At 36.5% G+C, this 26,210-nt stretch overlaps 1 long non-coding RNA gene across 1 annotated transcript in view; it reads right to left on the reverse strand.

Moving 5' to 3' along the window:
* The window catches only part of LOC137616978 (uncharacterized), a 663,858-nt gene that overhangs the window by 629,189 nt on the left and 8,459 nt on the right, over positions 1–26,210 (reverse strand). The window contains exon 2 of the long non-coding RNA XR_011039537.1: positions 19,327–19,345. This is a non-coding gene — a long non-coding RNA (uncharacterized lncRNA). The remainder of the gene's footprint in view (positions 1–19,326; positions 19,346–26,210) is intronic.

The raw sequence follows: 26,210 nt of genomic DNA on the forward strand, positions 1-26,210 counted from the left end.
ATATATATATATATATATATATATATATATATATATATATATATATATTTATATGTATATATATGTATAAATAAAAGAAAATGATACATATATAATACAGCAGATATACAAATATACAAATAAAATATGTATCTCCTATAATATATATATACATATATTTACAAATATATAAATATATATATATATATATATATATATATATATTTCATATATATATATATATATATATATATATATATATATATATTATATATATATATATATATATATATATGTATGTATATATCATTTATCACGCACAATGTACTTAAATTTCTAACAGTCACGATAAATACAAAATTCTGCAAATTAACTAAGGCTCATGATATTCATTGTCAAATCCTCTTTTGACATTCATGACTTGTCAATTAAATACTAACTCCCATGCAATGTTTTCAAAGGAAGAACTTCAACGAATTTCCTTTGAAGACTTAAAAATGTATATATGAACAGATTCATTCTGCTCTTTGAAGTCTTTTCCCGAGGTGTCATTCTACAATATTCTGTAATAAGAAATCAAGTATAAAAGCAATGAATTTAACAAGAGCCAATTACAAACCATGTATGGAATAAAAATTTTCTTACATAGATAATTTTGTCAACCTCTTCAAATTGCCAACCAGCGCCCATTAGCCAACCCAAAATAAATTTTATTTAAGATGACTTAAAATATGACTGATTGATTTGTATCCATACATAAAAAGCTCAGCAGCAATACGTTTAATACCTAACACCCTTTGCATCATTCACCTATACCTTTCCAACACTTACACTTGTTGGATATCAAGAACCACTCCAAAGCTTTCTCTGCCTTACACTCCTACTTCCTATGATTTCTGAATTATAAACCCTCTCTACTAACGTCTTATTTTTAGTCTGATACATCCTTCACCTATGTTGATCTTGATAAAACGTACTTTGTATCGCCACATTTCTCCCTCTCTCAATTCTTCTAACATTAAACATACTATGTGAAACAGTTAATCACAAAAGCTTTCGAACTTTTTTCTTTCACTCAGTCAACTTGATGGCCAACTTGATTCAACAATCCATTCATACATTCCCATCTTGGTTTCCACAGACAAAGTCTTGCTAATCTTTTGCACACATCCTGCTACTTTTTTGCTTTTACCATTTTGTGAATCACCTCTTGCCACCATTCGTCCTATCTACCAGATGATATTTCAGCAAATCATCCGCTTCCACCATGTACACTGTTAAAAATTTACATTAAAGTAACGGTAAAGGTCTAGCAACATTTATTCTAGGATTTTTACCGTTATAAAAACGGTTATACTCGTATTAACGTAAAAGAGTGATATTACGGTCACCAACCCGTAAAAGATAGTTACAAAGTAAAGTAAAATTACGGTCACCTGTATTTTACTTAAATACGGTTGAACAAACTAAATTTTTACGGTTTTTTCTAACAGTGTATACTAACGCTCAATATTTTCTTCTCCCCATTAGCTCTCAATACCTTACTCTCTACATTATAATATGAAAACATCAGCCTTTCCAATGTCATTCAAAACACATTGGATATTTACTTGATCAATTATAAAGGGCATTTATTCTCACACAAACAACGTGTGATGTGTGGGATCGAATACTTCTTAGTCTCTCCCTTTGGACCGGAATGCATTCAGCTCCTAGGTGTAACTGAGGGAAAACCAGAGTCGCATTTATAACGAAAAAATAAAAAGCAATTAGCCAGCAGGATGTAGGAAAGAGAAAACGAAAATTGAGTAAATAAAAAAAAAAAATACAATAGCTAGGGAAGCTGCAAAGATCTATAAGTTATGCTTACGGTGCTTCCCGTGAGGTGCACTGACTGCACAAGTCCCCCATGGGATTGCTTCATACTGAAACACTGTAAAGATAACTAAATAATTCAATACGCAATATATTTATCAAAAGGAGATTTGCCAGACAAATGAGTCAAATTCGAGTCTTGCAGAGCTGGTCAATACACTATAGAAGGCCCTATTTCCACTATATATATATATATATATATATATATATATATATATATATCTTTTTCTTTCCGGCCAAGCTCAAAGTGCTTAGGCCCTCCCCCCCTTCGGTTAGGGGAAGGGAGTAGTCATACCCTGGTGAGATGGGATGCGTGTTTGAGTGCATAACTATCGAAATATTTGCCCATCATTTTGACGGGTTGCGTACTCTAGTGTACATATATATGATGCTTGCTGAATGCAATATATATATATATATATATATATATATATACATACATTTATAAACGTACATATAAAATATATAATATATATATATATAAATAAAATATATATAATATATACATATATATATATATATTTATTTATATATATATTATATATATACATATACATATATAAATGTACATATAAAATATATATAATATATATATAAATAAAATATATATAATACACACACACATATATATATATATATATATATATAGCTGAAGGCATAGAGACCATCTTAAATTTAGTTTGCCTAAATACCTAGCCAATTGTTTTGTGTTATCTAACATATCGTGAACACTACTGTCTATCAGTTACTCTATGCAGAATATTTTCTTTCATATTGTTCAGAACGAAATTGAAAAAGAAAATATTCGTTTGCACTAATAACACTTGTTTTGCTCTTCATATATCATGAACGTTGTGTTTCATTCTCACTAAATAAAATATCTACGATGTTATTTCTTTAACCCATTAGTGAAGATAAACCGAAGGGTTCCAACAGGGAAAATAACACAGTGAGGAAAGGAAACAAGGAAATAAATAAACTACTAAACTAATTATGAATCAAAATTAAATATTTCAAGAACAGTAACAGCATTAAATTAGATCATACATATATAAACTATAAAAACTTCAATCTCATTAGTCCCACTGTACAGCAGGATCGGCCGCTCAAGTCAAGTTTCTCCATCGATTTCTATTCCTTGCATCTTCTTCCCCAGTCCCACCCATATCCCTCCTCACCACACCCATCAAAAGGAATTAACACTGAACTAATAAAACTAAATACCAAATTAATTCGTTTCGGTACCATGCCTTAAATTATATCCATTAACCTCTCTCTCTCTCTCTCTCTCTCTCTCTCTCTCTCTCTCTCTCTCTCTCTCTCTCTCTCGAACAGTTATTCTAAGTATATTAGACATACAGCCTCTGAACGCCAGCTTGACAGGTAAGACCTGCAATCTAGACAGTCCCGTCAAGAGCAGGTAATCTGATATTTGCTAATATTACCTCAAAGAATAACCTCTCTCTCCTGCATATTGGCTTTTGCACTGCATCCTGCTTTCCTTCCTGCAACCTGTTGAAACAGTGGCACAACAATGTCTCATAGCGGTTAGATTTCCCAGAGGATGACCTTCAGAAAATTCGCTTCGCATGCAACGTCAAGAGCTGGGGGAAATCGTTACCATAATAGAAATCTTAGCAATTTCTACATTCTGCAGGTATTGGATGAAATGTCCCACTCCTCCTCATATCCCAAATTCGTTTCTTGTCCCCCGAAACACCCATTTTTCTCTTAATCCCAAATGAGGCAGAGATAAAATGTTATGAGGGGCCTAAGAGGACACTCAAAGGCTTCGTAACGGAGTTTTCTCTTTGGGAAATTTTTGACAATTAAGTCGAGGCGAAGATGAATTCCCACATTAATTTGCGAGACAAAATCAGTCGGTAACAACAAGACCTTGAGAAAAACCAATGCTTCCAACTGGAAAAACTGAAACTTGGGAAAACAAGACATGGAAAGCTCTTGGCGTTATGAAAAATAAAGATACCGTAATATACAACTCAAGGAAGAATATTAGGAACAGGATGCAAAACTTAATATCATGAAATTATAATCGAATAGAAAAAAATACATACAACTAAAAAGTATTCTCTATGAGGACTGCTATCATAAATAAGATCTAATGGTTCCTTTGGTCCAAGACCACTGTCTCAATGGCCCTGACCATTTTTGCTTTCTTTGCTTTCACTTTCTTCTTCCTGTAAAACTTAACTCGCTATCTCATTTTTTTCCGTTCATGTAGGTCACTACTAAAATGACTGAAATGAAGGGCTGTAATATATGTTAGTAAATTATTAAAAATTTTCATAAATACTACAACTAGTAGGTTAGCAGGGAACCAGCCACCCGTTGAGTTAGGGGGTCCTTTGACTGGTCAGACCAAGGTCTATAGAATACACATGTATTCTATAGACCTTGCGTCAGACAGTACTACATTGGATACTTCTCTCTGGTTACGGTTCATTTTTCTTTTGCCTACACATACACCGAATAGTCTGGCCTATTCTTTACATATTCTCTTCTGTCCTCATACACCTGACAACACTGAGAATACCAAACAATCATTTTTCACCCAAGGGGTTACCTACAGCACTGCAATTGTTCAGTGGCCACTTTCTTCTTGGTAAGAGAAGAAGAGACTCTTTAGCTATGGTAAGCAGCTCTTCCAGGACACTCCAAAATCAAACCATTGTTCTTTAGTCTTGGGTAGTCCCATAACCTCTATAACATGGTCTTCCACTGTCTTGGGTTAGAGTTCTCTTGCTTGAGGGTACACTCAGGCACTGTTCGATCTTATTCTTCTTCCCTTTGTTTTGTTAAAGTGTTTATACTTTATATAGGAAATATTTATTTTAATGTTGTTACTGTTCTCAAAATATTTTATTTTTCCTTGTTTCCTTTCCTCACTGGGCTATTTTCCCTGATGGAGCCCCTGGTCTTATAGCATCCTGCTTTTCCAACTAGTTTTGTAGCTTAGCAATTAATAATAATAATAATAATAATAATAATAATAATAATAATAACAAACATTATAGAGTTTTATCTATCAAAAGTAATAGAAACACACACAAAACAAAAAAGGACAGCGAACTAAGAAAGTATCAAGAACTCAAAACCAAAAAAATCACTGACAAGGTCAAACTTCTTATTACAAGAACAAAAAATAACAGAACCATGAAACAGTCATTCGTACTAACATCAACAGTAATCCCTTGAAAGAAATGAATCAACAATGGAATATGAAGTCAAACTGTTCTAAAATTTTGTTTCTGAAGACATCTTATCAATCAATCTACTATATGCATAAATGCATATATACCCAGAGCAAGATGCATTCAAGATTCAAAAATAACGAAAATGAAATACATAAATGATACATACATATGTCCCTCTAACTATACAAGCTTTCGTATTCAAGTGTAAAACAGGTCTACGTTATTTGCTTACACGTTTGTTTATGTATGTATGCATTCACTTATGGCCTACACACACGACACACGCACACATAAATATATCATACACATGAGAGAGAGAGAGAGAGAGAGAGAGAGAGAGAGAGAGAGAGAGAGAGAGAGAGAGAGAGAGAGTTGTCCAAAATGAACTTTTGGGCGATGTTTTAACATCCGTAAAGCATAGTTCTAAAAAATATCTGGGCATTAGAATGATATTACATTTGAACTGAATTAGAATCAATATTCAGAATTTTATTTGGAGCTGGGAGGCATCATTATACAACAAATTTCTTAGGAAAAAGTCCACAAAATCTAGGTGATTTCACATCGAAACACCGATTTAAGCCTAAACTCAGAAAGTTACCTTACTTGTCTTAAACTTGATATTTTTTGTATATTAACGTGTAAGTTGTTTTAGGATATATTCCCTTGGATGACAAAATTTAGGTCAATTGCAAGGCACTAAGAACAGCGGGGTTAATCTTAGCCTTACGGCATAGAGTAGATAAGGGTATGATCACAAAACTTAATTAAAAGACACGTTTTAAAAGAAGTACATTCAAATAATCAAACTTTTAGATTGGCAATATGTATAGCGAATATGGATATTTATTACCATATTATTCTAGTGCATAATCAGCATTAGTAAAATAGTAAAGAAAAATATAACACTAATCATATTCAAATTCTGCTTCTCTGAAGTTGTAAAGAAAATAACTTTATGTTAGCAACCTCTTCATTAAATGCAAAATATGCGTGTAACAATTAGCAAGACGAATGTAAAAAACCTATAAAGTATATTTTTTTTTCAGTTTCTTAAGTTTCAATTAAATGTAAAATACAATAAAGACGTAACGGAGAGAGTATATATTTAGAAACATCTGTTAAGACATCTATTCTTATGTTGTTAGTGGCTAATTTCCTTAAAGGAATTTCATAGCATTCAAAAACAATGTGCTGTCTAAAACTGCAGGGTAGTCAAGAGAAATAACAGGTTATAAAAGAATCTAGAGAACGTGGGGAATGCTAATTCATTTTTTATGATAAAGAAACGAGATTAAATAAAAAAGAAAAGAAAATAAAGCAATAAACATAGGCAATAAAATTGTTTAACATTCTTTAATATTTATAGATTATATAAAATATGTAAATAAACTAAAAAATTCATTTAAATAAACTCTCCCAGGTGATAAAGACATCTCATACCTCATCACCTAAAACATTTTACTGAAAAATACAATAATTAAACACTTCAAAATGAAGAATAATAGAAGAAAAAAAGTACAGGATCCCAATTTTCTTCTTGAATGCCGAACAGGAATATGAATAACTAGAACTGGAGAGAGAAAGAGCAACACGACTACGAACATGGCCTCAAGTTCGCGTCTAATTTGTCAGCGGTTTCATAGTCAATAAATCCACCTGTAATGATACGTTGCGCCCGCTGAAATTACCTCGCCGACAGCCCCCACTTCTTTATTTTACGTACCAGAGAAATTCCCCCGTGCGCGTTTCGCCGCCGTTCGTCGCTTTCCGTTCCTTTTAGGACAATCCATACAGCCGTCCGTACGGACGGTTATTCAATGACGCTTTCGGTCTCTTCCGGATGCGGTCGCTCGTAGCCATGGCCTGTAATTCCCAAACGCCGTAGGTTAAGAGATCCCTTTTGCCTACGATACGCCCGAAATCCGATGAGTCAAAGAGGAAGCTGTGAGCGCTACGCCCGAGCGGTGTGTGGCCCTGACCAAAACCCAACGGAAATTTACCAAAACAACCGAACCATCATGCTGTTTCAAACATTAGTATGATTTACATATATACTGAACAGACCAGTTAAGAATAGATCGTACGAGGTGTACATGATTCTGTCCGTCATGTGAATAACTCACTGAGGAAATGTGGCATAGGGGAGGAAATGGGAGAGGGAAGGGGGGGGGGGGGAAGGAGCAGGCTGATTAGTAGGTTTGGGAGGTATGGGTAATATTTGCTTAAATTAGACAGCATAAGAAGAAGGGATACGGATACGAAAACCTGATCACAAAGAGAGAGAGAGAGAGAGAGAGAGAGAGAGAGAGAGAGATAGAGAGAGAGAGAGAGAGAGAGAGAGAGAGAGAGAGAGAAACTGCAAATGAAGAAATAAAGTTGCTTATATATATATATATATATATATGTATATATATATATATACATATATATATATATATATATATATATACATATATATATATATAAATATATACATAAATAAGCATACATACATACAGTATATAGCCTTTATGTATAATAGCTAGATATGTGAATAAAAAATCAAGTTACCGGTCGCTTAATGCAAATTATTTCTATTAACAATGAAATACGATCTGAATATATTATAGACAATGAAACATCATTAAAATATTTCTGTTGAAGAAACATCAAAATATTCCTATTAGCAATGAAACCTGAAGAAAAGTACATAAACCAGAAAAAAATAACCTTTATAATGCATGCTAAAAATATCTTTGATTTCAATAACAATGACCTTTGCTACGAAATATGCCTTCAAAGTTTGTGTTATTTATGTCGTGTCCATAGATTTATAATTACAAAGCACTTCTATCTTGCGAGAGAAAACGAGTTTGAAATCTCAAGAAGGGACGAAGTGAGTAGCACGTTCCATTGTGACCCAGTGAATCACTTGATATGGTAGTTAATATATTACTGCGGGTCGCAAGTGGTAAAAACGCGGCCACCTGACTGTCAACTTCATCCAAAATAAATTGTATTCAGATAAAGAATAGTGCACACAAGTAAATACCCTTTGTATAATACAAATATCATAAGTATGCACTATACACACATTATATATATATATATATATATATATATATATATATATATAATATATATATATATATATATATTATATATATATATATATATATATTTATATATAATATATATATATATATATATATATATATACAGTATATAATGTAAATGTGCACATGTACACATGCTTGCAAGAAGACCAATAATCAGAATGATGTTCAATATAGAAACGTTACAATTATAATGTCCCAATTTTGAGGTAGCCTGCACATTAAATTGAAATGAAACTACTACATTAGGCCATTTCTGATAAGCCTTATATAAACGCATTCTCACTCACTTCTTTAGGGACGAACCGGACAAAGCCAAACAGTAAGTTCTTCACCCCATCATCCCAACCATGTGTCCACCTCTGAAAATTGAAGCCACCAGGCCTTTCTCTTTCTCCAGATGTTTACATACCTTTCACTCAGCCCCGCGTCTGTGTGTATGTGCGTGTGGCGACGTCTGCATCAGGATCACGGGATTCCTGCCAAGTCATGCCGTCAATCGCTTGAGTTACGGGCAAACGAAGCAGAACAAAATATTGTGACAAGATATATGGGAATAATACGTGACTTGGGATGCAAAAGATATTACTCGCAACTTTCCATTGTAATTTGCTAAGATATACTATCAATAGGACAACGTGGTGACGAGGCACTCGCGTGTCGTAACGGAATGTTGCCTCGAACAATGCAGAGATTATCCGATCGAAAATATAATAAAAGGAAGATTTTCCATCGATTCTTCGACGACGTTCGATGACATCGTACCATGATGACCTGGTGTCAGCAGTCATAGAAAAATAATATATACACACACATATACTGTATATATGTATGTATATATATATATATATATATATACATACATACATATACATATTCTCTAAAAAGTAACGGATACAGTAATCCATGTAGGAATTTTCTCGCATTAAAAAAAAAAAAAAAAAAAAAAAAAAAAAACGCGGAGAAAGGTAGCACTCAAACGCTCCTTTTTAAAATACATCTAAAGTCTTACCCTATATTTAGGTAAATCTTCTATTAGTAAAATCCACATTTATCGTGGATTGGATTCATGAAATTTAAGCTAAATACACCTGTGCTGGACCTGTGACCCCATTTAGCACCCAAGTGCATTTAGGGTAAAATTCCTAGTTAGACTATGAGGTCAAAGTTAGAAGAGGCTAAGCAGTATGGCAGGATAAAGAAAACAAGAGCGAAGGTATAATAAAATGATATAAAAAAAATGCAGCAGGGGGCCGAAGGATCGCTGCTAAGACCTTTATTAATACCTACAGTGCACTGCTTCAGGTGCACTAATGGCATTACGCCCCCACCCCGGAGCTTATCGTCCAATCATCAATAAGGATAGGAACACTACGATAGAGAGAGAGAGAGAGAGAGAGAGAGAGAGAGAGAGAGAGAGAGAGAGAGAGAGAGAGACGTTGTCAGATGATTATCATATCTGAAGGGATTATTTCTAGAGCTCATTAATCAGTCAGTCAAATATAATGTGTACTTTAATAGGTTAACAATCAAAATACTAAAACTGACTACAGATTCAATTACAAAATATTTATTCTACTGAAAATTGACTACGATTCCACAACCAGTCTACATCCATCACAGCTACAACCAAGGACGTACTAATCAAATGAAGCAGCTATCGTCATATAACGGTGTCGATGAGATTAACACCTGATGTGCAACTTATCTATTTAATCCCGACCATCATTCAACAATAATCAGAAAAAGTTAAATTTTCATTTTTTTTTTTTTGATCGATTCAAAGTACGGAACAAAACGAATATAAAATATGTCTTCTTGGCATCTTATTGACGACAAAAAGAGGTCACTAGTTTAATAATGGGTACATAAATAAAGAGAAAAATTACATAAAATAGCCTAGACCTACGGGTCATTCAGCTTTTAGAAAATGTTTTGAGTCAATATCAACATAAATTCAACTGTTTGAGAGAAAAAACTACTTATTCTGTTACGTAGTCAAGTTAAATTTCAAATTTTAGAATTGGACAGGGCATGACCTCCGACAATAGGCCATAAAATTCCAGTACATAAACAAGATTTTACTCATTACCGCTGTTGTTCGGTGACATCAGAACAACCCTCGTTACCTTTAAAAACAATAATTTACATTATATGTCTCTTACGTAATCTTGCACAATAAACAATCATACTACTGTGGCATGGAATTACTATTCCCTGTAACCGGTGTGCCCAACTTACCTTAAAAGCAAAACAGTAGTTAAATAGGAACTTCCTATTCCTAGAGCAAGCTGTATAATCTAATCAAGACAATTTTTGAGGCTCTCGTAGATTAAATTATTAAACGCCAAATTTTATCAACATATCCGAAGTTACATAGATTAATATTTTGTCTTAACTACGATCTATTTTTCCGCCTCTCACCTTGAATTATAGTTGGGTCAAAATTTTCCACTTTGCTCTTCTCAATTATTTTCTTTGGCACCTGCTTTACCTTCGCACTACTACTTCCGTATCAACCACTTTTCGGACTAGCTGCTTTCTCATTCACTTCACATGTCCAAACCTTCTAAATCTTTGAGATCGCAGTTTACTTTAGCCTAAGTACTCTACACCCTAAGCAACTTCTTAATCGTAATGAGCCACCTAATGTACTTCATCCTTCAATCTGATAATTTTTCTAATAACTCTTTTTTTCAAAAAATGTCTTATATTTTGGAGTGCGTAAGTCTCCACGGCACATAGAAGTATTTATTTATTGTATTTCATTTTTTTTTTTTTTTTTGTGGTGGGATACTTCCTTTACCAATAAAACAGCAATTTCTTTCCACCAGATGAAAATTGATTTTTACAATCCTTGACCAGAAGATCACGATCCAGAATATCGTCAAGTTAACAAATTAATCTCATCCCTCTACCTCAACATATCACTCCTTTCTTTCCCCCTCTTTTCTTCATTATTATTATTACTACTATTATCCTTATCAAAAACCAAGCTATAACCATACGAAAAAACAGAATGCTACAAGCCATAAGGTCCCAATGAGGAAAACACCCTAGTATGCAAAAAAAAAAAAAAAAAAAGAAAAGAAAAAAAAAAAAAAAAAAAAAAAAAAAAAAGAATAAACTACATAAAATGGATCAAGAAATGTTATAATAATATGGACATTACAATGATTCACAAAGAAAAACGGTAGGGATGATTTTAACAATTAAGATCAAAGATAAGGATTAAAGAAAAATATAATGAAAAAGAATTTTCTTGATAAAACCTGAACTTCACCTACCTTCAAGCAAAACAACTTGACTACAAGACAGTGGAACGCCCTGGACTATGGTACTCGACAAAATTAGATTTAATTAAATTTATGAATTTGGGCCATATAACGCGACGATGGAACTATGAGGCCCTTCTGGCCCAAGTGCAATTGGAGGAAAACTGCAGTTGCACTAGGGAACAAAAGTTAAGAAGCTGAACAGCAAGCGGGATATACAATACAAGAAAACATTGAATAAATTTTTTAGTGTTCTTCTAAATGAATTTCTTAACATAACTGGTCTTGTCTCCTCTTTCCTTATAATGCTGATAAACAGGTATAGACGAATCACAGAAGCTATCTGTTTTTAGGAGAATGTAAGGGCTAGTATGTTTAGTCTTGTCAGGTGTGTGAGCAAATAGAATATTGTTTAAAGAGTATACAGCCTCCGGTGTATGTAGAGAAATATCGTGCAATAGTAACCCCATCATTTACGATTTTGCATAATGCGTATCTATTCCATTCCCATCTTCCTCAGAAACTGGCATTAACACACCGTACTGAAATATTTAGATGTGATCCTTCTGATAACTTCTCACTATGGAGAAGTGAGAATTTTTAGTAACAACTAAAATCCCTCAAGATATCGAAAAAACTCTCTCTTGTGCCATCCTCTACGGGCAGAATGGTTCTTGATTTTCAATAAAATCCTCTCGCTAAAACTAGGAAGATAAATTTTGAGTGTCACTTAGGGTTAGAGACCTAAGTTTTCTCTCATTTTTTCCCCGTTCTCTTGACTCAGCCCTTTCATAAAAACCTTCCTTATCAGTGAAGTCATCCATGTTCAGAACCAATTGGCACGAACTCTATAGATTATTGCCTGGAAGGATCCTGATTGACTACTGCACTTAAGCCTATGTATTAATTCACGTCAGAGAGAGAGAGAGAGAGAGAGAGAGAGAGAGAGAGAGAGAGAGAGAGAGAGAGAGAGAGAGAGAATTCTAATTTTCCCCATCAAAAAATCACTAATCCTTTCGCCTATAAAACACTGGTTGAATAGAATGGGTCCGTCGCATGCAATCCAACAGTTATCCCACAGTCAAACTCTCAATGAAAGACATCATTATTTCCTTTAACAGGTTTAATGATAATTACCTTAATTGCCGGTGATTTAGCGTCGCTGTCACGGCGATCATTACGGTTAGACAAAAAAATTCCTCGTCCTTTTTTCAAGTCCTTGAAAAGTTTTCGTGCCTCTGTTAAGTTAATGACACCAGTCAAGATAATGACATCTATATATTACAAATTTTACAGCCCGAGCCCTGGTACGGAAGTGGTCTTGATTAAACCGATTTGAAAGTGCATCAGATGAAACTTATTTCCTTTTAGATACACAGGCTTAGTTCATAAACTTTAGTATGTGTATTTGAATGCAGAGATGATGAGAACGGAGTATGCAGTGGAAAATGAAATATCATTGGAAGGAGAAAGGATTAATGAGGTAGAATCAGTCAAGTATTTAAGAACTATGATCTCCAATACAGGGTCTTTAGAATTAGAGTTTCGCGAAAGATTGAAAAAACAAAATCAGGCAATGGCTAGGTTAAGTAAAATTTGAAAATCAAATCGCCGGAAATTACATATAAAAATCAGACTATATATCAGGTTAGTGAGATAGATGTTACTTTATGGATATGAGTCATTGTATGACAATGAAACAATCTCCAATAGATTTAGTAGATTTGAGAACAAAGCCCCCAGAAGGATATTTGGGAGTTAAATGGCAGGAAAGGATTAGAAATGAAACTATAAGAGAGATCACTAGAGTGCCACATGTAGATGAGATCATGATGAGGGGTAGATGGAGATGGTTTGGGCATGCTCTTCGCACTCCCCAAGATTAGTTCACCAAACGTTCAGCTGGGATCCACAAGGCGCTAGATGAGTTGGAAGACCCAGGCCTAAATAGCTGAGGACTATGAAGCACGAAGTAGGAGATGAGGAATGGAGATGTACTGAATTAAAAGCTCAAGATAGAGACGACTGACGAAATCTAACCGAGGCCCTTTGCGTCAGTAGTCGTGGGAGGAGATGATGATTTAAATGCATTCACATATGTCTATACGTATCTTGATAGAAATACTCAAACATTGTGTGGGTGTCCAGCATAGCCAATGTGCCCATGACCACTGCAATGATTGAGAGGAAAAATCAATAAAGCAAAATCTTTTTCAATATATCAAATAAAAATGCTTATCAAACCTAGGAGGACTAAAATTCCTAAATGGAGTCAATCGAGCAGACAGGATTTTCTTTCAAAGGAAACTACAAGGACATTAGGCAGGACAAAATATGCACCACCGTTAGCCCTCCACTCAAAAATAAAGTAAAATAAAACATGGAAATGGGGTTAATCAATGCCAGCTACCGTAAAAAGGGTCTCCAACGGAACATGCATACATATGTTGGATATCCACATACAGGAGTAAAGAGGCAATTGGGTTTAAATCGTTCGCATTCATTCACACTGTCAAATACAATCGACCTCGAATATTCAATTTCCGTAAAGCCACTGACGCGTGAATAGGAAAAAAAAAAACTTGTCGAGTCGATCTGTGCAAAATGGTTCTGGAAATAACTTTTTTATGATGACAAATAGTTTTTCTGTACGAAAGTCGAAAAAACATCGCTCACTTCAAGTGAGAAACCACGTTATCAAATTCAACGTAATGTATAAAATATTTAGCTACATACTAAGACAATATAAATAATAATCTACATATACTTAGCTTCATATTTACACTTACTGATCGGAGCCAGTCTCTCACATCCCTAGCTTCTGTGTTCGAACGCAAAATAGAGATACCGAGAAAGTAAGTCTCAAAAGATCGGTGTTGCCGTCTCGATCCTTTCTTGGATGAACGGCCTTTTTGAGGGAATGGATATACCATATTTAACAATATTTTAAAAATTCATAAGGACCATAAAATTGATGTGGAAATATAGACAACAACTATCACAACTTCGGATAACTTTTCCAAAATGCATCGCCCAATACTTTCCTCTATTTTTCGAATAGACATTTGAATCAAAATAATGAGAAGGCAAAGAGATCTTTCACGTTTAAGTTCTTCCCTTCCAACTCTGTACAATAAAAGCAACATGAAAATCCAAAATGAGGTTGCAAAACCTGGACAGAGAGAGAGAGAGAGAGAGAGAGAGAGAGAGAGAGAGAGAGAGAGAGAGAGAATGGAAATCCAGTCAGTAACTAAAAGGTCGTGTGTGTGTCTTTTATGAGAAATATCATCATTCAAAAATATATAGAGAGAGAATCTCTCACATCATATATTTTTTCGACACTTTTTTGGGGGGGCGAGAGGCACCAGTTTGGAAAAATGTTTTGGGGTGCTACAAATGTTGTCCCGGGTTTTATGACTCTTTTGGAATTTGAATTTGCGCATATTAATTTCACCTTTGCCTTTGTTGATTGAAAGTTGCAACGAAGGTCAATAAGAAAAAAATGAAAAAAATAAATACGCGCACGTTTCATTAGGCGGCTTCGTGTGTTAGCCAAAGGTAGGCGAAAAGAATTTTATCAATTTTCAATGCGAGTGAAATCAATCAATCTTACTCCTTATATACTGACACAATTGAAGGTAAAACGATAATATAAAGAAATAAATCTTCGATACTTTTAACGTAAATCATACCAAGTACAAGTAACTCAAATTGATGTATATGTCAAAGGCATAAATAAATCTTATTTCTTATATATTGAAACAAATGAAGGAAAAACGACAATATAAAAAAAAAATTCGACAATTGCCATAATGTAAATAAGTATAACAAGTATAAGTAACTCAAATTGATGTATATGTCAAAGGCACAAATACATATGCAATGCACCTGATGTCAAGCTGTGTATATACATACACACAAATTTAGATAGATATATTACTCTTATTTAAGTATTCCTCCACCATATATGCATTTATTTCCGTGTTCATATCACGACTATCTTTTCACAAGAGAATAAATTTAAAAAAAGGACTTTTTGGCCGGTTTTATTCAAACGCACTATGCGAATACATAAATAATGTGTGCGTATAAATACATATATGTTTTGAGAGAAAAAGAGAGAGGGAATATTGGATCGTTTAGAAATAAAACATTTTAAGGTTAAACAATTTTTCTCTCTCGCTTTCATAAAATACATTTAGCATTATTTCGAAAGGGGATTTTTTTTCATTTATGTATTCCCATCCGGGCGCGTGACGCTCACGCGCGCGAGCGCGCAGGCGAGCCAGAGAAAGAGAGAATTTTATTGGCGTTATTTCCCCTAATCAAATGTCTACAAAAAGCACAGTGCTCAACTTGCCATAAGTGGATTCGCTGAAATTGCCTTTCGAATATGGACAATAGTGATATGTATGAGTATATGTATGCATGCACGCGTGCTTGCACCCGGTGTAGTGGGTGGGCTGGGCACCAGAGGCAGGCGTTGCAAGTTCAGAGTTGTCGTTTTAATCTGTGTGCTTGTGATTTATATTGTTTGTACGTGATTTTTTCATTTGTTCTATTTTGAATGCGCGTGGAAAACGAGAAATTTCACAAATATACATCACTCATTTTATATGTATGTATATATAAAAACACACTCACACACACATTTAGGCATATATTATCTCTCTCTCTCTCTCTCTCTCTCTCTCTCTCTCTCTCTCTCTCTCTCTCTCGATATATATATATATATATATATATATGCCTAAATTCACTTGGAGGCAGTATCTGAGTCCGTACAACCTTTTGGATTGTTATGAATTGTTGAGTGGTTGCAAGCCCCGAGATCCCACACATTTCTTTGACCACACCAAATGTTGGGTGTCCCTTTACATCTGGAAGCTAGGTCAAGATCAATCCAAAATCTACCAAGAACTATAAGCTGTACCACCTGTCCCTGCGCTAATGTACACATAAGAACATATTATGAATGAATGAATGATTTGAAATTCTCTAGCATCCTGACATCGAAGGTTATTGACGCCAATATCTTTTATTATAAATAAAGATTAAAAGAATATTCAATTAAAACCAGAAAAGTAAATATGGTATAAAAGTTAAATAGCATTAAGAAGACCTACTTCCGATATAAATTTAAAAAAGGATATATTTGTGTGTGTAAGTGTGTATGGGCAGTAGGTCAGGTGCGATACAAAATGAGTCGAATGCTGAACTACTCGGTCACTCAATTTTTCTAACACAGGTATTTTAAGATACTAAAACATAAAATGAAATTATAGTCTGAGGGACAGGTATAGGTCTTTGAGTAAATAGATCGTTCATTAAGGTCGCCCCACCTTTTGTGAGACACGGGCTCTTGTGCCGGCAACCCGACAAGTAAATAGAAGAAAGTGCTGAAATAAGAGCATATACAAGGATTACACTGTAGATGCTTCATCTTAATCCTCAAATAAATTATGCTAACCTGCTTCCAAAATAAGTAGTAAAGTAGTTGTACAAAATTTCCAAGCAAATAGCAGAAAGTAATAGCAAATATTTTCGAAACAAATAACTGTTTAATGTAAGAACATTTTTGTACTTATGATGAAGGGGAATATATCTATTTGAGAAAGCAAGGAAACAGGTACCAATCTTTCGAATCTTAACGAATTTGGTTACATAGACATTTTCTTAAATAAGCTTAGTTAGAGCCCTATATAAGGAATTTAAAATCTAAAAAACGTGAATGTTGTTTTTGACTTAGCAACACTTCAAAGACCTCGGATGCATAACTAAACCAAGTTTACTCTCGACCCCAATCAATAGATTAGAGTATTGTATTTATTATAGGTAACGGCGTTAAACGACAATTGTGTACACGGGTCTATTCTCACATTTTGGCAATACTGTTATATAAAGATCTAACTCAATTAAGAAGTTATTCTCCAATCTTACTTCGCCCAAAATAAACTGGGTTGCAAACAAGATCCCTGTAATGTCCTCACCCTTAAAAAAAAAAAAGCATGAGTAGGTTCCAAGACCTCTAGTCTTTATAGAAAAAAAGAATTAAAATAAAAAAAATCATCGAAAAAAATACACTCCGTACGTTCCGATTCTATGTGAAGAGATCCATCCTCAGACAAATAAAATGTTTGAAGCAGCAGTCCCTTCCTTATTTATTCTACTTCCTACACACATAAATACATCCCATACATTCCCTCATCATAAACTAACAATTTTAACTACAATAACTCTTTAATAAATTCTCAGTTTTAACACCAATAATTCTTTAATAAGCTCCGTCTTAACTACAATAATTTTTCTAATAAACTCACACTTTCAACTCCAATAACTCTTTAAAACTGCTCTCAATATACAAGATTACTTTTCTCTTAATGTAAAAATTGTATTACCTTGGAAAATATCACCTCATATATACACAAACCATATCACACGGTTCAAGGGGCTAATTAAGTTCCGTCCAGGTATTAAATTCCCTACTTTTGTATCCTTCTTTCAATATACAGCTCAACGTCCCGCAGAATTACTGCATTCATATGACAACTAATTAAAATGAGCCAATATAAATTTCTGCACATATTGTGGCAGTTTTTCCTACACCCTCTGACACAAACACACGAAACGTCTTAGTGTGTTTTTTAATAGCAAAAAATTCCCTATCCATTCTAAGCCCTCACAAGAGCATCTGAAGCTTCCCAAATACCAATACACACCTAAATAGATCCCCAAAAAGAAACAACACTGATGTCTCAAAAAGAAGAAAAAGAAAAAAAGAAAACAGTGAAATGTCATGTAAGCCACCATCACCAGATCACCTCAATATTCTTGTAAAAGTCGACTGAATTTGGGGGAAAAGGCTAATGGGAGGCAAATCTAAAAACTACAAATAAAAACTATACTACTACAATTTGGATCATTAATCTTTTTTGTCAATGATTCCGGTTATTCAGTGTTCGAGGCACTTCTCCAGTAAGAGCCTTTGCCAACGTTTCTTTTCTACTTTATACACACACACACACACACACACACACACACACAATTGCATATTTATACATACATACACATTTAAAGCCGTTTTACACGACCCAATTCTTAGATATTCTAGATCATACTACAAGGCCAATCAATATACTTTCTAAACGTAAATGTCTGAAACGGGTCTAGAAGAAACATATAATTCTATAAGAAACAACGTATATTCTGTGCTGAAACTTCAAGAAATAAATTCACCAAAAACCCTGATAATTATTGTTAAACGTCATACTCTAACCTGTCCCAAATTGAACTAACCTAGGTGGTCAAGCTTTTACCTACGACATATTGAGAGAGAGAGAGAGAGAGAGAGAGAGAGAGAGAGAGAGAGAGAGAGAGAGAGAGAGAGAGAGAGAGAGTCACTTCCCGAAGGTCGCATTTCTCCGTCTCCTTAAATTTAAGCACATTACCAAAGAAATTTCGGCACAATAATACTAACAAACGGATAAACACAATAAAACCAAACTAAACCAAAATAAAACTATTCCTACTTCGATGGAAAGTTGAAAAAAAATCTATATTTTTCTGACATTACAAAGGGTCTTGCACATACCATACTATATTTGCTGCATATACACAATAATTACTGTATATGAAATAAATTAAATGCTATGAAAAAAATTGAATTAGTTCTGTGTGTCTGGTGAACTATGTCCCAGAAAGTTTCGATTAAATACATTCTGAACATACTTATTTGCCCAGATATCTTTTCCAAAATTTCGGCTATTGTACACTGAGATGTAAATGTCAAATCTACAATACATAAAAATTCTATTTAAACAAAATCTACATACCTGGCGTTAAATAAACACACAATGCCATCACAAAATTGCCAAGTATGCCACGTACCTTTCGAAGAGGGAGACACCTGGAAGGGAAGAAAGGATACATTAATCTCAAATAAATCAAAAACAAGTTTAAAAAAATATTCAAAATATTCAATTACAATATTTTTGCCAGGCCAAGGATTCGAACTCATGACCTATAGAAATATGAGTAAACATAAGACTTTGACAGAGAGCATTCTACATTAAAGAGTATTTTTGGCTTATTTAAAGATTAAACTCACGAGTGTTAGTGATAATATCACACAAAACGGTCAGACTTACCAATCAGATGCAACGGGAATAGGTTAATTTTGATTCGAAGTACAGGTCCTTATTAATTCAACAGGATTAAATACAGCAGAGCTCGATTTAATTCTCATCCCTCTTCAAAGCCGAGTAGGCTAAAATCTAATGTTTACTATTCTTTCTATCGGTCATAGTTTCGGATCCTTAAAGGAATTTCCTAATGGGTCCAAGATACTATGGCATAGTGAATTCGATATCAAATAATAATAATAATAATAGTAATAGTAATAATAATAATAATAATAATAATAATAATAACAATGATAATAATAATAATAATAATAATAATAATAATAAAAGATGGTAATACTTGTGATATATAAGGTCGTAAAAGTGATAATTGAGATATAAAACTGATTATTAAAAGCAATAGCCTTTCTCCCTCACACCCATTACAGAAAACATACAAATTACCGTGACTTGACAAATAAAATATACAAGATAATGGTGAAATCAGCTTCAAAAGATCTGTAATAATATTTTGTCATCTATGAATTACTCTTCTAATCATTAAGAGAATTCGAAACTCTAAATCTTAATTCTTACAAAACTAACAACCGTGAGAAACAATAAACTGGGATGAAATGCAACATCCACATGCAGCATTAAAATACATTTAATGTATCTGATTTCTATCCAGCAATTTCCAGTGAACTGCAAGTGAAAGACGACGAACATAAACGCGGGAAAATCCGAAATTGCCTTGCTGACGTCCTCCTCCATCATGAATGAAATATCTCGCTATCTCCTACGGCATGAAAAAGTCCTCTCACAAGTCCACCCTGAATTTCTGAGCACATTCACAACCCGTATTATATCCAGCGTGATTGACATGCGCGTGAAAGCGCCTGATACCACACGTATTCCCAAATATCAACCGGAATGAAGCCTTAGCCATTGGGCATATTCTCTCTGGGGAAAATAATCTGACGTTACGCCATTCCACGATAACAATTTCACGACAAATTAACCTCCAATCAAAAGCTAGTGAGTCCCACTCTCTTCTCCAGCCGTAATGTTGACCTAGATTTATATATACATATACCATACGAATGTTAAACCATTTTTTATCACTTGAATGTTTGATTTCAAGATATTAGACAGTTATGTGAAAAGAAATACAGTAGAGAATAAAAAAGATTCCAAGTGAGTGTGTATGACAACATATATTGTCTTTACATATGACACAAGAGAGAATGGGTATATTTCAACACAAGCGAAATGTACCATGATTCTACAGAAATGCGTGTGTATGAGATGATATAGAATTTAACCACTTTTTTATAGCATGGTAGACTAAGTGGTAACCTCAATCTTAATAGCGCGCGTGACTTCCAATTCCATCAGGCAAAGAAATTTATTTACTTTTCATATGAATCAGAGGGTTGTAAAGGTTTCCAGATATGGTGAGTGAAAATCATTGCGTTGCTGCAAATTAAAAATACATTTACTCTTTATAGAAGGTATAAGTAACTCCCCCTCTCTCTTTACACACACACACACACACACACACACACACACACACACACACATGTATATATATATACGAGTATATATATATATACGAGTATATATATATATATATATATATATATATATATATATATATATATATATATATATATATATGTGGGTATATATTGACAAATTCGTAGATAATTTGTATTTTTCCTAAATATACAAACCTTAACTATTTAATAGGGGTATTACTTTCGGTGTAGCTGAAATGACGAGCCATTAAAATTTAGCGAGGGTTACCTCCCCATACCGCTAGTTAGTGGGGGTAGGGGAGGGTAGCTTGCTACCGCCACCCCCTCTCACACCTGTGACTGAGCTCACTTTGCTTGGAGGTAGGACTTCAAGGGGGATAGGGCTAGCGGGTAAGTTTGTTTAAATAGCTGATGTTTGTATAGTTAGGAAAAATACAAATTATCTACGAATTTGTCATTTGTTCCGTAACTGGAATACAAACCACGCTATTTAATAGGGGTGACTCACCCATTAGGTAGGGTGGACGTCCCAGCCAATCTGGCTTTTGGCTTTACCCGGGGGCTCCTTATCTGAGTATGTCAGTACTCAAAATAAGGAGTCCCTGCACGTCGCTAAAACCTTGCTATGCAAGGTCCGCGGCCTACACAAGCTGTGTGTTGAGGTACATAGAAGTGTGACTGTCCAGGTAAAGTTATTCAGAGTTCTTTAGAAGGAAAAACTGTGTAACTAGGACTTTCCCGATACCACCTCGCCAGGGTAAGGGGACGCAACAGTATTAGTCTTAATACTAGGTACACAAGGGAGCACGGTTTACCTGCAGTGGTTTGAGGTCAGCTGTGCAAAGAACCCTGGATGCTGCTCTCCCTAAGAGGGGAGGATGAAGAAAAGAATAAGGGCCAGTCAAACCTTTTCATTCACGCAGACTAAAACCGGTTAACAATGCCCTCAACCTTCTGCTACTTGTCCAATAAGGAGCTTGAGGTTTTAAACCAGCTGTTGTGCAGCCACCACAGGACCGATAGAGAACGTATCGAGTCTCCTGTGGGTCACGTCTTGCAGGTAGTGGGATGTGAAAGTGGTCTAACAATTTCACACCCCAGCTGGAAGAACCTGCGGCACTGAGAAGTTTCTCTTGAATGCCAGGGACGTATCTACACCCCTGACATCATGAGCTCTGGGACGACGTGAAGGGGGAGGGTCTGGATTCAATGCATGGTCTATGACCTTGCGAATCCATGCTGAGATGGTGTTCTTGGAGACCCTCCTCTTGGTCCATCCTGTGCTGATGAATAGTGCAGGCACACGGGGACTGGCGGCGGCTGTTTTCTTAAGATACATCCTCAAAATTCCTCACTGGGCATAGTAAGAGATGGTCTGGGTCATCTGTTACAGAATGAAGACTAGAAATCCAGGAGGAGTTGAATCGTGGATCCACTACTCCTGGGTTCTGAGTCTTAGCAATAAACGCAGGGACGAAGCTGAACGTTACTTCTCTCCATACCCTTGAATGGGCGATGTCGTATGAGAGACCATGAAGTTCACTGAGTCGTTTGGCCGAAGCCAAAGCTAACGGGAACACCGTCTTCCAAGTCAGGTGGCGATCGGTTGCCTGGCGTAATGGTTCATAGGGAGGTCTCTTAAGAGACCTGAGAACTCGAACAATGTTCCACGGGGGAGGTCTGACTTCTGACTGAGGACAGTAAGTTCATAACTCCGTATGAGTAAGGAAAGTTCAAGAGATGAAGAAATGTCTCTTCCTTTCAGTCTAAAGGTGAGGCTTAAGGCTGAGCAATAGCCTTTCACTGCCGAGACTGACAGGCGCATTTCTTCACGCAAATACACGAGGAACTCCGCTATTGCTGGAATAGTGGCATCGAGAGGAGAGATACCCCTTCCATGACACCAACCAGAGAAGACTTTCCACTTTGCCTGGTAGACTGCTGCTGAAGACTTACGCAGGTATCCAGACATCCTAGACGCAACTTGTTGCGAAAATGCTCTCTGAGAGAGGAGATGCTCGATAGTCTCCAGGCGTGAAGTCGTAGCGAAGCTACAGCTTTGTGGAATATTATGTGGTTGTTTGAGTAGATTGTGTCGTGGAGGGACTTCTTTTGGGGACTACGATAGGAGCTGCAGAAGGTCCGGAAACCATTCTGCATAGTTCTGCATAGTTCCTCGTTACGCTGACCCTTCGGGGTCTCGTAACATTAGTTACGCTGAACCTTTGGGCTCTCGAAACTTTAGCTACGCTGAACCCTTGGGCTCTCGTAACTTTAGTCACTCTGACACTTCGGTGTTTTGTGACAGGGGAACTTCGGTTTCTCATTGCGCTGACCCTTTGGGGTCTCGTTAACATCAATTACGCTCAACCCTTGGGCTCTCGTAAATTTGGTTACGCTCAACCCTTGGGGTCTCGTAGTCACTCTGACACTTCGGTGTTTTGTGACGGAAACTTCAGTTTCTCATTACGCTGACCCTTCGGGGTCTCGTAACATTAGTTACACTGAACCCTTGGGCTCTCGTAACATTAGTTACACTGAACCCTAGGGCTCTCGTAACCTTGATTACGCTGAACCCTTGGGCTCTCGTAACTTTAGTCACTCTGACACTTTGGTGTTTTGTGACAGGGAAACTCCCGTTTCCCATTGTGCTGACCCTTCTGGGTCTTGCAACACAGGCTACGTTAGGCCTTTGGTCTCTCGTGGCTTTAGTCACGCTGACCCTTTGGGGTCTCATGACAGAGAAAACTCGGTTTCTCGTTGCGTTGACCCTCGGGGTCTCACAACACAGTTCACGCTGAACATTCGGGTTCTCGTGACCATAGTCATTACTTAGATGACAGAGAGTTTGCGGACTCTCATTGTGTTGATCGTTTGCGCTCACACAATACAGGATGTCTTGAACCTTCGGGTGAGCGTAGCAGTGAGTACTCTTGCCACACTGAAAGTGAGTCTTCCATGTAAGGAAGCGATCTGCTGCCTGGCATACAGTTTCGTAAAGAGGCGCCTTCAGGGACTGAAGGACCCGAAACGCGTTCCCAGGAGAAGGTTGAGATCCGACGGTGGACAAGTTATCTCAAACCTTGTATAAGTAAAGGCATCGATGGGAGAGAATCCTCTTCCACGACATCAGTCACAAAGGACCGAATACTTTGCCTGGAAGACCGACGCTGAAAAGTGTCTGGGTGCCTAGACATCTTTTCCGCAACTTGTTGTGAAGGCCTCTCTGAGAGCGGTGGTGTAGGATCGTCCCAGGCGTGAACTCGAAACAAAGGTATGGCTTAGGAAAAAATTAGCATGTGGCTGCTTGGAAGATCGTGTTGTGGAGGAAGATCCCTCGGAACTCCGTCAGGAGCTGCAGAAGGTCCAGGAACCATTTTGCGGGATGCCATAGCGAAGCTCTTGGAACTCCATCAGGAACTGCAGAAGGTACTGGAACCATTCTGCGGGATGCCATACCGAAGCCATTGGAGTCATTGATAGGATCTTACTTATCCTGACTTGGTTGAGGACTTTCTCACCAGACTGGATGGGGGAAAAAAAAGGTGTACACCTCTAAGCTGTCCCACTTATCTTGGAATACATCTTGTTCAAGGGCCTGGTGAACGGTCGAGCGGGAGCCTGAATTTCAGGGCTGTTGCGAGTATGGCCACAGTCGGGGACCTCCCAAAGTTAAGGTTTTGCTGGATACAAGATGATTCAAAGACAATGGGAGCCTATTATCTGAGTGGTCTGTTCAGATTATCTGCAAGCACATTCCTGTACCAGGAATGACGCGAGCGGATGGGGGCACCAAGCTGTCCTCTGTCAATCTGAGGCTTCCTACTGCTAAAAGGTTCTCTAAGAGAGGTGAATGCTGGTACCTTTCTGGATCAGGCCAACGGACGAGGATGGAATGGTGCGGCATATGCGGCCCCCCCCCCCCTCTCTTTGATGTATTAAAGAGATCATCAGGTCCAGAGAGGAGATGAGCAGATAGGCCTCTTTGCAGAAGCTATCGTCTGCCACCCCCATCCGCCGTTCATCCAGAGGGAGGGGGGGGGGAGAGATTGCATAGCAATAAACACATCTCAAGGTGATGTCGAGTGTACAACCATTTGCACGTTCTTGCAATGAAGGGGAGGAGCCTGTCTTCCCTCCAACTGTCACCAATCTTGTGTGGTTAGCCGAATAAACTCGATACACAACGGTAAACCAGTCAATCAGTACGGCTTATGTTATAAAAGCGAATCTCCACAGAGATTGCCTTTCGCACAGAAAACCGGATGGTAATTACCAAACGCATCCAACCAATCTGTTGTTGGATTGGTAATAAGCATAAGTCTACTACGTAGTAGTAAGCATAAGTCTACTACGTAGTACAGTAATAAGCATAAGTCTACTACAACGTAGTAGCACCGGACTGTGAGCATGACAAGCATACATGCGTAGCAAAGTCGTGTCCGGAACTCAGTTGGAGAACGTTGGAAACGTTCGCAATGGAGATTCTTCCTTTTTTTAGGACGAAAATGGAGATTCTTCCTTTTATTAAGACGAAAACGTTCGTACTTTTCCGTCTCCGATCGGTAAAATAGCATTAGTATTGAATGTTCCCTATTAGGGGACAGATATGCTTATTAGAAGTTTCCAGTCAGAGTCATTGAAGGAAAATAAAATTTCCGATCGGGAGAAAGGAAAAAGTGCCTACAAGAAGGCAGAACGTAAATGCAGTATGTCTAGTTACAGGAAAGTAGCCAAGTAATGCACTGAATAACCTGGTTTCAGTAAAGGATATAATTATACAACTTAATAGAGCAGACTTCTAATTGTAAGATGTATATAGCCCTTATTGGTAGAAAGATCCCTTGCACGCATATGTACTTGTCCATCTGCGCTAGCGTATGCATATTCTGCTTCCAGGAAACGTTTGCAACAAATCCGGTTGCGGGAATAATGTATGTGCGATGAATCGTAACATTATTGCCCAAGGAAATTTTTATCATTGACTAACGGTAATATCTTCTTGAATGAGAGTGCACATGTTCTCACACAAAACATACAGTTATAGAAGTGATCATTTCTCCTTTGGTTTGCCCCTCCTCTTTATGGGAGGGGCTAGCCAGTGTTCATA

Source organism: Palaemon carinicauda, chromosome 23, assembly GCF_036898095.1.
Source record: "Palaemon carinicauda isolate YSFRI2023 chromosome 23, ASM3689809v2, whole genome shotgun sequence".
NCBI lineage: Eukaryota > Metazoa > Arthropoda > Malacostraca > Decapoda > Palaemonidae > Palaemon > Palaemon carinicauda.